Source organism: Lepisosteus oculatus, chromosome 7 (genome assembly GCF_040954835.1).
Source record: "Lepisosteus oculatus isolate fLepOcu1 chromosome 7, fLepOcu1.hap2, whole genome shotgun sequence".
NCBI classification, from domain to species: domain Eukaryota; kingdom Metazoa; phylum Chordata; class Actinopteri; order Semionotiformes; family Lepisosteidae; genus Lepisosteus; species Lepisosteus oculatus.
The window spans coordinates 1382946-1399298 of NC_090702.1; the positions used below are offsets into that span (position 1 = coordinate 1382946).

General features: G+C 51.2%; 1 protein-coding gene across 1 annotated transcript in view; it reads left to right on the top strand.

Annotated features, from left to right (window-relative positions):
- Nucleotides 1–7941: 7941 nt before the first annotated feature.
- Nucleotides 7942–16353, top strand: part of shank1 (SH3 and multiple ankyrin repeat domains 1) — a 103612-nt gene continuing 95200 nt past the window's right edge. The window contains exon 1 of the mRNA XM_069191960.1: nt 7942–8353. The gene's annotated coding sequence lies outside the window, so the exon portion shown is untranslated. The remainder of the gene's footprint in view (nt 8354–16353) is intronic.

The window sequence follows — 16353 nt, forward strand, 5'->3', positions numbered from 1 at the left end:
GACTGACACACAGACTGGTGCCCTGACTCTATCACTGACTGACACACAGACTGGTGCCCTGACTCTATCCCTGACTGACACACAGACTGGTGCCCTGACTCTATCACTGACTGACACACAGACCAGTGCCCTGACTCTATCACTGACACACAGACCAGTGCCCTGACTCTATCACTGACTGACACACAGACCAGTGCCCTGACTCTATCACTGACACACAGACTGGTGCCCTGACTCTATCACTGACTGACACACAGACTGGTGCCCTGACTCTGTCACTGACTGACACACAGACCGGTGCCCTGACTCTATCACTGACTGACACACAGACCAGTGCCCTGACTCTATCCCTGACTGACACACAGACTGGTGCCCTGACTCTATCACTGACTGACACACAGACCAGTGCCCTGACTCTATCACTGACTGACACACAGACTGGTGCCCTGACTCTATCACTGACTGACACACAGACTGGTGCCCTGACTCTATCACTGACTGACACACAGACCAGTGCCCTGACTCTATCACTGACACACAGACTGGTGCCCTGACTCTATCACTGACTGACACACAGACCAGTGCCCTGACTCTATCACTGACTGACACACAGACTGGTGCCCTGACTCTATCACTGACTGACACACAGACTGGTGCCCTGACTCTATCACTGACTGACACACAGACTGGTGCCCTGACTCTATCACTGACACACAGACCAGTGCCCTGACTCTATCACTGACTGACACACAGACTGGTGCCCTGACTCTATCACTGACTGACACACAGACCAGTGCCCTGACTCTATCACTGACTGACACACAGACCAGTGCCCTGACTCTATCACTGACTGACATACAGACCAGTGCCCTGACTCTATCACTGACTGACACACAGACTGGTGCCCTGACTCTATCACTGACTGACACACAGACCGGTGCCCTGACTCTGTCACTGACACACAGACTGGTGCCCTGACTCTGTCACTGACTGACACACAGACCAGTGCCCTGACTCTATCACTGACTGACACACAGACTGGTGCCCTGACTCTATCACTGACTGACACACAGACTGGTGCCCTGACTCTATCACTGACTGACACACAGACTGGTGCCCTGACTCTATCACTGACTGACACACAGACTGGTGCCCTGACTCTATCCCTGACTGACACACAGACCAGTGCCCTGACTCTATCACTGACTGACACACAGACTGGTGCCCTGACTCTATCACTGACTGACACACAGACCGGTGCCCTGACTCTATGACACACAGACCGGTGCCCTGACTCTGTCACTGACACACAGACCAGTGCCCTGACTCTATCACTGACTGACACACAGACTGGTGCCCTGACTCTATCACTGACTGACACACAGACTGGTGCCCTGACTCTATCACTGACTGACACACAGACTGGTGCCCTGACTCTATCACTGACTGACACACAGACTGGTGCCCTGACTCTATCACTGACTGACACACAGACCGGTGCCCTGACTCTATCACTGACTGACACACAGACCGGTGCCCTGACTCTATCACTGACACACAGACCAGTGCCCTGACTCTATCACTGACTGACACACAGACTGGTGCCCTGACTCTATCACTGACACACAGACTGGTGCCCTGACTCTATCACTGACACACAGACTGGTGCCCTGACTCTATCACTGACTGACACACAGACTGGTGCCCTGACTCTATCACTGACTGACACACAGACCAGTGCCCTGACTCTATCACTGACACACAGACTGGTGCCCTGACTCTATCACTGACTGACACACAGACCAGTGCCCTGACTCTATCACTGACTGACACACAGACTGGTGCCCTGACTCTATCACTGACTGACACACAGACTGGTGCCCTGACTCTATCACTGACTGACACACAGACCGGTGCCCTGACTCTATCACTGACACACAGACCAGTGCCCTGACTCTATCACTGACTGACACACAGACTGGTGCCCTGACTCTATCACTGACACACAGACTGGTGCCCTGACTCTATCACTGACTGACACACAGACCAGTGCCCTGACTCTATCACTGACTGACACACAGACCAGTGCCCTGACTCTATCACTGACACACAGACTGGTGCCCTGACTCTATCACTGACTGACACACAGACTGGTGCCCTGACTCTATCACTGACTGACACACAGGCTCACTGACTGACAGATCTTTTGCTATCGAGCAGAAAGCAGTCGTGACGATACCGTTAATCGGTGCTCGTCACTCAGTGCTCTGTTCTCTCCCAGTAGGCTGGCAGAGCTGTTCGTCGGCGGTTCTGCTTTGTTACGTTCTTGCACTTTGTTCATTGTTCTTTTAGAAATGTCGAATATTTATACACATACATGCAGTTCGTGTCCTAACAGTAGACTTCCATTCATGTGGCAGTGCGTGTGCGTGGGTTTAGAGACAGTTAGAGGCAGGCTCCACCCTCCTCGGCGACTGGTTTTCGCAGAGTGTGGGGTCTCTGGCAGCCGAGCGGACCTTCGTGAAAGCGCAGTGGAGTTCGGGTTTTTTGCGTCGCTGGTCCTGCCCTGGCCGAGAGCACGTCCATTTCCCGGCGAGGCCCTGCCTCTCTTCTCCTCTCTCCTCTCTCCTCTCTCCTCTCCATCCCATTTTCTCCTCTCCTCTGTCCTGTCTCCTCTCTTCTCCTCTCTCCTCTCCATCCCATTTTCTCCTCTCCTCTGTCCTGTCTCCCCTCTTCTCCTCTCTCCTCTCTCCTCTCCATCCCATTTTCTCCTCTCCTCTGTCCTCTCTCCTCTCTCCTCTGTCCTGTCTCCTCTCTCCTCTCTCCTCTCCATCCCATTTTCTCCTCTCCTCTCTCCTCTCTCCTCTCCATCCCATTTTCTCCTCTCATCTGTCCTGTCTCCTCTCTTCTCAGGACGGGAGAGAGACGGGACAGAGACAGAGGGAGATGGGGGAGAGAGAGAGAGAGGGGGGGGACGAGAGAGTGAGGGGATGGGAGGGAGAGAGAGAGAGAGAGGGAGACGGGAGGGAGAGAGAGACAGCAGCTCTGACAGTGATTGTATCTCTCTCCCCTCCCCACCCCTCTGTCGAGACCGAGCCAGATCGAGCAGGTCTCCGGGCGACGAAGGACTCGCGCTGTTTTAATGTTCGTTCTGTTTCGTTTTTGGTTCTTTGTTTTTTTAAAAACAAACGGTGCTCAATGAAAATCTGTACATATTTATGTTGTGAACGAAAAGATGTATTTATTCAACAGGGATAAACTACCAAGATACGCTGTGCTTGTACTGATAAAAACAAAACCTCTTTACTGTAATTTTCTTAAATGCTAAATTCTTTTTTTAAACATACCCACTCCAGATTCCCTTATAACAGCCTGTGGACAGTGTGTAAACCCACAGACACTCCAGATGTGTCTTTAACACTGTCCACAGGCTGTTATAAGGGACTCTGGAGTGTCTGGGTGTTTACACACTGTCCACAGGCTGTTATAAGGGAATCTGGCGTGTCTGTGTGTTTACACACTGTCCACAGGCTGTTATGAGGGAATCTGGAGTGTCTGTGTGTTTACACACTGTCCACAGGCTGTTACAAGGGAATCTGGAGAGTGTGTCTTTAAACGCTGTTCACAGGCTTAAGATAATATGGAGTATCTCCTCTTGAATCAGCACTCACAAGCTTTTATAAAAGAATCTGGGGCAGATATCTCTTTACACATTTTTCACCAGGTTTTATAGAGAAATATGTTGACTGTTTTTAAGTAGAAGTTAGTGTATCTCTGTTTTTATGTAAACTGAAAAATAAAATGAAATTTGCAACAGTGACACAAGTCCGGTTCCCCTTCTTGGCTGCCAGACCTCTGTGGTGGCGACTGCATGCCAGTGCCTCTCAGTCTCGTGCCTCCTTCCTGCTGTCTCTCCCATCCGACTCCCTCCTTCCTCCCTGCTGGGATCTCCCCGTCCCTCTCCGTCTGTCTCCTGACATCCAGCCCTGTCCTCTCTCCTCTCCCTCTTCGTCCCATTCTCGCCTCCTCTCCTCTCTCTCCTTCGCCCCCTCTCCCTCTCGATCCTGTTTCCCCTCCTCTCCTTCACCTCCTCTCTCCTCTCTTTCCTGACCCCGTTTCTCCTCTCCTCTGTCTTTCTCCTCTCTCCTTCCCCATCTCCTTTCCTCCCCTCCTCTCTCCTCTCCTTCCCCATCGCCCATTTTCTCCTCTCCTCTGTCCTGTCTCCTCTCTTCTCCTCTCTCCTCTCTCCTCTCCATCCCATTTTCTCCTCTCCTCTGTCCTGTCTCCTCTCTCCTCTCCATCCCATTTTCTCCTCTCCTCTGTCCTGTCTCCTCTCTCCTCTCCATCCCATTTTCTCCTCTCCTCTGTCCTGTCTCCTCTCTCCTCTCCATCCCATTTTCTCCTCTCCTCTGTCCTGTCTCCTCTCTTTTCCTCTCTCTCCTCTCCATCCCATTTTCTCCTCTCCATCCCATTTTCTCCTCTCCTCTGTCCTGTCTCCTCTCTTCTCCTCTCTCCTCTCTCCTCTCCCTCCCATTTTCTCCTCTCCTCTGTCCTGTCTCCTCTCTCCTCTCCATCCCATTTTCTCCTCTCCTCTGTCCTGTCTCCTCTCTTCTCCTCTCTCCTCTCTCCTCTCCATCCCATTTTCTCCTCTCCTCTGTCCTGTCTCCTCTCTTCTCCTCTCTCCTCTCTCCTCTCCATCCCATTTTCTCCTCTCTCCTCTCTCCTCTCTCTTCCCCTCCCTGAATCCTATCCTCTTTCCCCTCTCCCGTCTCAGTCTCCCTTTCCCCCCTGGTGCTCCCACACCCTTCTCCGCCCTGACCTCCCTCCCCCTCTCCTCGCACATGACCCAGTTTCCCCAGTCCTCCTCCGGCAGGCGAGGGGTTAAGTCCGAGAAGCCAAGTGGAGCAGCTCCATTCATAATGAGGACACGGGCTGTGCTCTGAGAGACAGAGAGAGAGAGAGAGAAAACTTGGGAGTCTGCAAAAATAAAAATTCTGGAGCGATCGTCTTAATCCCTGAGCAATCTGGAGACGGAGGGGGAGAGAGATTCTCACCGCGGAGCGAAAATAAGATCGAGCAGCCGGGGGGGCTGAGAGAGGGGATACAACACCCCCCCCTCCCCCCCACTGCGAACGGTCAGGAACAAGGTGTCCCTTTCGCGTCGAGTATGTCCCAGAATCCCCGGCCCCAGCTGGGGTTCGCTCCCGGCCCCCGGACCCTGGCCGGCCAGTGGCACTCGTCCGGTTCCTGGACTCTTCAGGAACACGGGGTCTGCCACTCGTCCTGGGGGGCAGCTCTGCGTGGCCCCTGTCCCCCCTCGCCAGCGCCTGCCTGCGTTTGTGCGACCCGCCCGCAGGACCGCAGGTAGCCACAGGGGCGGCGCTGTTGCAAGGCCAGCGGGGGAAGTACTGGCAGACTCTTACTGGCAGTGTCTCCAGTAAGAGTCTGTACAGGTGTGTGTCTGTACAGTGTCTCCAGTAAGAGTCTGTACAGGTGTGTGTGTCTATACAGTGTCTCCAATAAGAGTCTGTACAGGTGTGTGTCTGTACAGTGTCTCCAGTAAGAGTCTGTACAGGTGTGTGTGTCTATACAGTGTCTCCAATAAGAGTCTGTACAGGTGTGTGTCTGTACAGTGTCTCCAGTAAGAGTCTGTACAGGTGTGTGTCTGTACAGTGTCTCCAGTAAGAGTCTGTACAGGTGTGTGTGTCTGTACAGTGTCTCCAGTAAGAGTCTGTACAGGTGTGTGTGTCTATACAGTGTCTCCAGTAAGAGTCTGTACAGGTGTGTGTGTCTATACAGTGTCTCCAGTAAGAGTCTGTACAGGTGTGTGTCTGTACAGTGTCTCCAGTAAGAGTCTGTACAGGTGTGTGTGTCTATACAGTGTCTCCAGTAAGAGTCTGTACAGGTGTGTGTGTCTATACAGTGTCTCCAGTAAGAGTCTGTACAGGTGTGTGTGTCTATACAGTGTCTCCAGTAAGAGTCTGTACAGGTGTGTGTCTGTACAGTGTCTCCAGTAAGAGTCTGTACAGGTGTGTGTCTATACAGTGTCTCCAGTAAGAGTCTGTACAGGTGTGTGTCTGTACAGTGTCTCCAGTAAGAGTCTGTACAGGTGTGTGTCTGTACAGTGTCTCCAGTAAGAGTCTGTACAGGTGTGTGTCTGTACAGTGTCTCCAGTAAGAGTCTGTACAGGTGTGTGTCTGTACAGTGTCTCCAGTAAGAGTCTGTACAGGTGTGTGTGTCTGTACAGTGTCTCCAGTAAGAGTCTGTACAGGTGTGTGTCTGTACAGTGTCTCCAGTAAGAGTCTGTACAGGTGTGTGTCTGTACAGTGTCTCCAGTAAGAGTCTGTACAGGTGTGTGTGTCTGTACAGTGTCTCCAGTAAGAGTCTGTACAGGTGTGTGTGTCTGTACAGTGTCTCCAGTAAGAGTCTGTACAGGTGTGTGTGTCTGTACAGTGTCTCCAGTAAGAGTCTGTACAGGTGTGTGTCTGTACAGTGTCTCCAGTAAGAGTCTGTACAGGTGTGTGTGTCTGTACAGTGTCTCCAGTAAGAGTCTGTACAGGTGTGTGTGTCTGTACAGTGTCTCCAGTAAGAGTCTGTACAGGTGTGTGTGTCTGTACAGTGTCTCCAGTAAGAGTCTGTACAGGTGTGTGTGTCTGTACAGTGTCTCCAGTAAGAGTCTGTACAGGTGTGTGTGTCTGTACAGTGTCTCCAGTAAGAGTCTGTACAGGTGTGTGTCTGTACAGTGTCTCCAGTAAGAGTCTGTACAGGTGTGTGTGTCTGTATAGTGTCTCCAGTAAGAGTCTGTACAGGTGTGTGTCTGTACAGTGTCTCCAGTAAGAGTCTGTACAGGTGTGTGTCTGTACAGTGTCTCCAGTAAGAGTCTGTACAGGTGTGCGTCTATACAGTGTCTCCAGTAAGAGTCTGTACAGGTGTGCGTCTGTACAGTGTCTCCAGTAAGAGTCTGTACAGGTGTGTGTGTCTGTACAGTGTCTCCAGTAAGAGTCTGTACAGGTGTGTGTGTGTCTGTACAGTGTCTCCAGTAAGAGTCTGTACAGGTGTGTGTGTCTGTACAGTGTCTCCAGTAAGAGTCTGTACAGGTGTGTGTGTCTATACAGTGTCTCCAGTAAGGGTCTGTACAGGTGTGTGTCTGTACAGTGTCTCCAGTAAGAGTCTGTACAGGTGTGTGTGTCTGTACAGTGTCTCCAGTAAGGGTCTGTACAGGTGTGTGTCTGTACAGTGTCTCCAGTAAGAGTCTGTACAGGTGTGTGTCTGTACAGTGTCTCCAGTAAGAGTCTGTACAGGTGTGTGTGTCTATACAGTGTCTCCAGTAAGAGTCTGTACAGGTGTGTGTGTCTGTACAGTGTCTCCAGTAAGAGTCTGTACAGGTGTGTGTGTCTATACAGTGTCTCCAGTAAGGGTCTGTACAGGTGTGTGTCTGTACAGTGTCTCCAGTAAGAGTCTGTACAGGTGTGTGTCTGTACAGTGTCTCCAGTAAGAGTCTGTACAGGTGTGTGTCTGTACAGTGTCTCCAGTAAGAGTCTGTACAGGTGTGTGTGTCTATACAGTGTCTCCAGTAAGAGTCTGTACAGGTGTGTGTCTGTTCAGTGTCTCCAGTAAGAGTCTGTACAGGTGTGTGTCTATACAGTGTCTCCAATAAGAGTCTGTACAGGTGTGTGTCTGTACAGCCTCTGTAACAAATTTGTGCTGCCCTCGAGTCTTCTTCAGCCTATCTGTCAAAATCCGTCTCGCACTTCGCAGCCATAAAAGGAAAGTCTTTCACAGCACAGCCTCCCCGCGTCCCTGCCCGACATCAAAGGGAGCGGGAGTGCGAGCAGGAGGGGGGGGTCTGGCTTGTATCTGGGTTAGAAGGGCTCAGAGAGGAGAGAGGGGGGCGGGGCGAGCGGGTGACGCGACGCGGAGGGGGAGGAGCGGGGGGCGGGGCCGGCGGGAGGAAGGGAGTGAGCCAGGCAGCTAGGGATCCAGAGAGAGAGAGCCAGCGATCGGGGAGCTCCGGACGTGCCGAGCGGAGAGGAGCTGACAGCCTGCCCGAGAGAGAGAGAGCGAGGAAGAGCCGGAGCACAGCCCTGCCCTGCCGCGGAGACACGGACAGGTGGGATTCTGCTACGCGGACGAGACGGGCACGGAGCGGGAGAGAGCCGGGATATTCTGCCTCTTCTCCGCTGCCCCGGTTGTCTTTTTTTCCCCCGGAGTGATTTTTTTTCCTCATTCCCCCCCCCACTGCTGGGGGTCTGCTGGTGGCTGAGCTCCTGCTGTGCTCTAAAGACCCCCCGCCGGCGGCCCGTCGCCTGTCTCAGCACTGGGGAAACGCTGGAGCAGATCATTCTACTACACAGTAAGACAGCATCCCTCTATCACAGAGCCCGAGAGAGAGAGAGAGAGGGGGTCGGGGTCGAGGAGAGACGGGGCTTCTGTACCTACTGAGCACAGAGAGAGAGATGTGTTTCTGTATCTACTGAGCACAGAGAGAGAGGAGTGTTTCTGTATCTATTGAGCACAGAGAGAGAGGAGTGTTTCTGTACCTACTGAGCACATAGAGAAGAGTGTTTCTGTACCTACTGAGCACAGAGAGAGGAGTGTTTCTGTACCTACTGAGCACAGAGAGAGAGGAGTGTTTCTGTATCTACTGAGCACAGAGAGAGAGGAGTGTTTCTGTATCTACTGAGCACATAGAGAGGAGTGTTTCTGTACCTACTGAGCACATAGAGAAGAGTGTTTCTGTACCTACTGAGCACAGAGAGAGGAGTGTTTCTGTACCTACTGAGCACAGAGAGAGAGGAGTGTTTCTGTATCTACTGAGCACAGAGAGAGAGGAGTGTTTCTGTATCTACTGAGCACATAGAGAGGAGTGTTTCTGTATCTACTGAGCACAGAGAGAGGAGTGTTTCTGTACCTACTGAGCACAGAGAGAGGAGTGTTTCTGTACCTACTGAGCACAGAGAGAGAGGAGTGTTTCTGTACCTACTGAGCACAGAGAGAGAGGAGTGTTTCTGTATCTACTGAGCACAGAGAGAGAGGAGTGTTTCTGTATCTACTGAGCACAGAGAGAGAGGAGTGTTTCTGTATCTACTGAGCACATAGAGAGGAGTGTTTCTGTACCTACTGAGCACATAGAGAGTAGTGTTTCTGTACCTACTGAGCACATAGAGAAGAGTGTTTCTGTACCTACTGAGCACAGAGAGAGAGGAGTGTTTCTGTACCTACTGAGCACAGAGAGAGAGGAGTGTTTCTGTACCTACTAAGCACAGAGAGAGAGGAGTGTTTCTGTATCTACTGAGCACAGAGAGAGAGGAGTGTTTCTGTATCTACTGAGCACAGAGAGAGAGGAGTGTTTCTGTATCTAGTGAGCACAGAGAGAGGAGTGTTTCTGTACCTACTGAGCACAGAGAGAGAGGAGTGTTTCTGTATCTACTGAGCACAGAGAGAGAGGAGTGTTTCTGTATCTACTGAGCACAGAGAGAGAGGAGTGTTTCTGTATCTACTGAGCACAGAGAGAGAGGAGTGTTTCTGTATCTACTGAGCACAGAGAGAGAGGAGTGTTTCTGTATCTACTGAGCACAGAGAGAGAGGAGTGTTTCTGTATCTACTGAGCACAGAGAGAGAGGAGTGTTTCTGTATCTACTGAGCACTGAGACAGAGGAGTGTTTCTGTATCTACTGAGCACAGAGAGAGAGGAGTGTTTCTGTACCTACTGAGCACAGAGAGAGAGGAGTGTTTCTGTATCTACTGAGCACAGAGAGAGAGGAGTGTTTCTGTATCTACTGAGCACAGAGAGAGAGGAGTGTTTCTGTATCTACATTAAAGACTGATCACAGATGGAGGGATGAGAGAGTTGGAGGAGAGAGAGATGGAGAGAGAGAGGAGTGTTTCTGTATCTACAGTGAAGACTGATCACAGAGAGAGGGATGGAGGGATGAGAGAGAGGGGTGTTTCTGTATCTACAGTGAAGACTGATCACAGAGAGGGATGGAGGGATGAGAGAGAGGAGTGTTTCTGTATCTACAGTGAAGACTGATCACAGAGAGAGGGATGGAGGGATGAGAGAGATGGAGAGAGAGGAGTGTTTCTGTATCTACAGTGAAGACTGAGCACAGAGAGAGGGATGAGAGAGGAGTGTTTCTGTATCTACAGTGAAGACTGATCACAGAGAGAGGGATGGAGGGATGAGAGAGAGGAGTGTTTCTGTATCTACTGATCACAGAGAGAGGGATGGAGAGAGAGAGGTGTGTTTCTGTATCTACAGTGAAGACTGATCACAGAGAGAGGGATGAAGGGATGAGAGAGAGGAGTGTTTCTGTATCTACTGATCACAGAGAGAGGGATGGAGGGATGAGAGAGGAGTGTTTCTGTACCTACTGATCACAGAGAGAGGGATGGAGGGATGAGAGATGGAGAGAGAGAGGAGTGTTTCTGTATCTACAGTGAAGACTGATCACAGAGAGAGGGATGGAGGGATGAGAGAGAGGAGTGTTTCTGTACCTACTGATCACAGAGAGAGGGATGGAGGGATGAGAGAGGAGTGTTTCTGTACCTACTGATCACAGAGAGAGGGATGGAGGGATGAGAGATGGAGAGAGAGAGGAGTGTTTCTGTATCTACAGTGAAGACTGAGCACAGAGAGAGGGATGGAGGGATGAGAGGAGTGTTTCTGTACCTACTGATCACAGAGAGAGGGATGGAGGGATGAGAGAGGAGTGTTTCTGTATCTACAGTGAAGACTGATCACAGAGAGAGGGATGGAGGGATGAGAGAGGAGTGTTTCTGTACCTACTGATCACAGAGAGAGGGATGGAGGGATGAGAGATGGAGAGAGAGAGAGGAGTGTTTCTGTATCTACAGTGAAGACTGAGCACAGAGAGAGGGATGGAGGGATGAGAGAGATGGAGAGAGAGAGAGGAGTGTTTCTGTATCTACAGTAAAGACTGATCACAGAGAGAGGGATGGAGGGATGAGAGGGATGGAGGGATGAGAGAGAGGAGTGTTTCTGTATCTACAGTAAAGACTGATCACAGAGAGAGGGATGGAGGGATGAGAGGGATGGAGGGATGAGAGAGAGGAGTGTTTCTGTATCTACAGTGAAGACTGAGCACAGAGAGAGGGATGGAGGGATGAGAGAGGAGTGTTTCTGTATCTACAGTGAAGACTGATCACAGAGAGAGGGATGGAGGGATGAGAGAGGAGTGTTTCTGTATCTACAGTGAAGACTGAGCACAGAGAGAGGGATGGAGGGATGAGAGAGGAGTGTTTCTGTATCTACTGATCACAGAGAGAGGGATGGAGGGATGAGAGAGGAGTGTTTCTGTACCTACTGATCACAGAGAGAGGGATGGAGGGATGAGAGAGGAGTGTTTCTGTACCTACTGATCACAGAGAGAGGGATGGAGGGATGAGAGATGGAGAGAGAGAGGAGTGTTTCTGTATCTACAGTGAAGACTGATCACAGAGAGAGGGATGGAGGGATGAGAGAGAGGAGTGTTTCTGTACCTACTGATCACAGAGAGAGGGATGGAGGGATGAGAGAGGAGTGTTTCTGTACCTACTGATCACAGAGAGAGGGATGGAGGGATGAGAGATGGAGAGAGAGAGGAGTGTTTCTGTATCTACAGTGAAGACTGAGCACAGAGAGAGGGATGGAGGGATGAGAGGAGTGTTTCTGTACCTACTGATCACAGAGAGAGGGATGGAGGGATGAGAGAGGAGTGTTTCTGTATCTACAGTGAAGACTGATCACAGAGAGAGGGATGGAGGGATGAGAGAGAGGAGTGTTTCTGTATCTACTGATCACAGAGAGAGGGATGGAGAGAGAGAGGTGTGTTTCTGTATCTACAGTGAAGACTGATCACAGAGAGAGGGATGAAGGGATGAGAGAGAGGAGTGTTTCTGTATCTACTGATCACAGAGAGAGGGATGGAGGGATGAGAGAGGAGTGTTTCTGTACCTACTGATCACAGAGAGAGGGATGGAGGGATGAGAGATGGAGAGAGAGAGGAGTGTTTCTGTATCTACAGTGAAGACTGATCACAGAGAGAGGGATGGAGGGATGAGAGAGAGGAGTGTTTCTGTACCTACTGATCACAGAGAGAGGGATGGAGGGATGAGAGAGGAGTGTTTCTGTACCTACTGATCACAGAGAGAGGGATGGAGGGATGAGAGATGGAGAGAGAGAGGAGTGTTTCTGTATCTACAGTGAAGACTGAGCACAGAGAGAGGGATGGAGGGATGAGAGGAGTGTTTCTGTACCTACTGATCACAGAGAGAGGGATGGAGGGATGAGAGAGGAGTGTTTCTGTATCTACAGTGAAGACTGATCACAGAGAGAGGGATGGAGGGATGAGAGAGGAGTGTTTCTGTACCTACTGATCACAGAGAGAGGGATGGAGGGATGAGAGATGGAGAGAGAGAGAGGAGTGTTTCTGTATCTACAGTGAAGACTGAGCACAGAGAGAGGGATGGAGGGATGAGAGAGATGGAGAGAGAGAGAGGAGTGTTTCTGTATCTACAGTAAAGACTGATCACAGAGAGAGGGATGGAGGGATGAGAGGGATGGAGGGATGAGAGAGAGGAGTGTTTCTGTATCTACAGTAAAGACTGATCACAGAGAGAGGGATGGAGGGATGAGAGGGATGGAGGGATGAGAGAGAGGAGTGTTTCTGTATCTACAGTGAAGACTGAGCACAGAGAGAGGGATGGAGGGATGAGAGAGGAGTGTTTCTGTATCTACAGTGAAGACTGATCACAGAGAGAGGGATGGAGGGATGAGAGAGGAGTGTTTCTGTATCTACAGTGAAGACTGAGCACAGAGAGAGGGATGGAGGGATGAGAGAGGAGTGTTTCTGTATCTACTGATCACAGAGAGAGGGATGGAGGGATGAGAGAGGAGTGTTTCTGTACCTACTGATCACAGAGAGAGGGATGGAGGGATGAGAGAGGAGTGTTTCTGTACCTACTGATCACAGAGAGAGGGATGGAGGGATGAGAGATGGAGAGAGAGAGGAGTGTTTCTGTATCTACAGTGAAGACTGATCACAGAGAGAGGGATGGAGGGATGAGAGAGAGGAGTGTTTCTGTACCTACTGATCACAGAGAGAGGGATGGAGGGATGAGAGAGGAGTGTTTCTGTACCTACTGATCACAGAGAGAGGGATGGAGGGATGAGAGATGGAGAGAGAGAGGAGTGTTTCTGTATCTACAGTGAAGACTGAGCACAGAGAGAGGGATGGAGGGATGAGAGGAGTGTTTCTGTACCTACTGATCACAGAGAGAGGGATGGAGGGATGAGAGAGGAGTGTTTCTGTATCTACAGTGAAGACTGATCACAGAGAGAGGGATGGAGGGATGAGAGAGGAGTGTTTCTGTACCTACTGATCACAGAGAGAGGGATGGAGGGATGAGAGATGGAGAGAGAGAGAGGAGTGTTTCTGTATCTACAGTGAAGACTGAGCACAGAGAGAGGGATGGAGGGATGAGAGAGATGGAGAGAGAGAGAGGAGTGTTTCTGTATCTACAGTAAAGACTGATCACAGAGAGAGGGATGGAGGGATGAGAGGGATGGAGGGATGAGAGAGAGGAGTGTTTCTGTATCTACAGTAAAGACTGATCACAGAGAGAGGGATGGAGGGATGAGAGGGATGGAGGGATGAGAGAGAGGAGTGTTTCTGTATCTACAGTGAAGACTGAGCACAGAGAGAGGGATGGAGGGATGAGAGAGGAGTGTTTCTGTATCTACAGTGAAGACTGATCACAGAGAGAGGGATGGAGGGATGAGAGAGGAGTGTTTCTGTATCTACAGTGAAGACTGAGCACAGAGAGAGGGATGGAGGGATGAGAGAGGAGTGTTTCTGTATCTACAGTGAAGACTGAGCACAGAGAGAGGGATGGAGGGATGAGAGAGAGGAGTGTTTCTGTATCTACAGTGAAGACTGAGCACAGAGAGAGGGATGGAGGGATGAGAGAGAGAGGAGTGTTTCTGTATCTACAGTGAAGACTGATCACAGAGAGGGATGGAGGGATGAGAGAGAGAGGAGTGTTTCTGTATCTACAGTGAAGACTGATCACAGAGAGAGGGATGGAGGGATGAGAGAGAGGAGTGTTTCTGTATCTACAGTGAAGACTGATCACAGAGAGAGGGATGGAGGGATGAGAGAGAGAGGAGTGTTTCTGTATCTACAGTGAAGACTGATCACAGAGAGAGGGATGGAGGGATGAGAGAGAGGAGTGTTTCTGTATCTACAGTGAAGACTGATCACAGAGAGAGGGATGGAGGGATGAGAGAGAGGAGTGTTTCTGTATCTACTGATCACAGAGAGAGGGATGGAGAGAGAGAGGTGTGTTTCTGTATCTACAGTGAAGACTGATCACAGAGAGAGGGATGAAGGGATGAGAGAGAGGAGTGTTTCTGTATCTACTGATCACAGAGAGAGGGATGGAGGGATGAGAGAGGAGTGTTTCTGTACCTACTGATCACAGAGAGAGGGATGGAGGGATGAGAGAGGGGTGGAGGGAGGGGTCTGTTTGAAAGTTACTGCACTCCAGTGTCTGAGACTACCTTCCTTTTAACACTGAGTGTGTGTGGGTGGAGGGCTGGGGATGAGCGTTAAACTCACAGTAGTGCTCTGTCAGTTCCTGAGGGTGCTGAGAGACTGGGAGAGAGAGAGGACTGCATGGGAGAGTCACCTTTGTGAGTTCTGTCAGAGAAGACTGTAGTACAGAGTGAGGAGAGAGGGGTTAGGGAGACACAGTGGGGTGTGTGTGGGGTCTGTAGAGGGGTCTCTTGTACAGAGTGAGGAGAGAGAGGGAGACACAGTGGTGTGTGTGGGGTCTGTAGAGGGGTCTCTTGTACAGAGTGAGGAGAGAGAGGGAGACACAGTGGGGTGTGTGGGGTCTGTAGAGGGGTCTCTTGTACAGAGTGAGGAGAGAGAGAGAGGGAGACACAGTGGGGTGTGTGGGGTCTGTAGAGGGGTCTCTTGTACAGAGTGAGGAGAGAGAGAGGGAGACACAGTGGGGTGTGTGTGGGGTCTGTAGAGGGGTCTCTTGTCCAGATTGAGGAGAGAGAGAGGGAGACACAGTGGGGTGTGTGGGGTCTGTAGAGGGGTCTCTTGTACAGAGTGAGGAGAGAGAGGGAGACACAGTGGTGTGTGTGGGGTCTGTAGAGGGTCTCTTGTACAGAGTGAGGAGAGAGAGAGGGAGACACAGTGGTGTGTGTGGGGTCTGTAGAGGGTCTCTTGTACAGAGTGAGGAGAGAGAGAGGGAGACACAGTGGTGTGTGTGGGGTCTGTAGAGGGTCTCTTGTACGGAGTGAGGAGAGAGAGAGGGAGACACAGTGGTGTGTGTGGGGTCTGTAGAGGGGTCTCTTGTACAGAGTGAGGAGAGAGAGGGAGACACAGTGGGGTGTGTGGGGTCTGTAGAGGGGTCTCTTGTACAGAGTGAGGAGAGAGAGAGGGAGACAGTGGTGTGTGTGGGGTCTGTAGAGGGGTCTCTTGTACAGAGTGAGGAGAGAGAGAGGGAGACACAGTGGTGTGTGTGGGGTCTGTAGAGGGGTCTCTTGTACAGAGTGAGGAGAGAGGGAGACACAGTGGTGTGTGTGGGGTCTGTAGAGGGGTCTCTTGTACAGAGTGAGGAGAGAGAGAGGGAGACACAGTGGGTGTGTGTGGGGTCTGTAGAGGGGTCTCTTGTACAGAGTGAGGAGAGAGAGAGGGAGACACAGTGGTGTGTGTGGGGTCTGTAGAGGGTCTCTTGTACAGAGTGAGGAGAGAGAGGGAGACACAGTGGTGTGTGTGGGGTCTGTAGAGGGGTCTCTTGTACAGAGTGAGGAGAGAGAGAGGGAGACACAGTGGGGTGTGTGGGGTCTGTAGAGGGGTCTCTTGTACAGAGTGAGGAGAGAGAGAGGGAGACACAGTGGGGTGTGTGGGGTCTGTAGAGGGGTCTCTTGTCCAGAGTGAGGAGAGAGAGAGGGAGACACAGTGGGGTGTGTGGGGTCTGTAGAGGGGTCTCTTGTACAGAGTGAGGAGAGAGAGGGAGACACAGTGGGGTGTGTGGGGTCTGTAGAGGGGTCTCTTGTACAGAGTGAGGAGAGAGAGAGGGAGACACAGTGGGGTGTGTGTGGGGTCTGTAGAGGGGTCTCTTGTACAGAGTGAGGAGAGAGAGAGGGAGACACAGTGGTGTGTGTGGGGTCTGTAGAGGGGTCTCTTGTACAGAGTGAGGAGAGAGAGAGGGAGACACAGTGGTGTGTGTGGGGTCTGTAGAGGGGTCTCTTGTACAGAGTGAGGAGAGAGAGAGGGAGACACAGTGGGGTGTGTGTGGGGTCTGTAGAGGGGTCTCTTGTACAGAGTGAGGAGA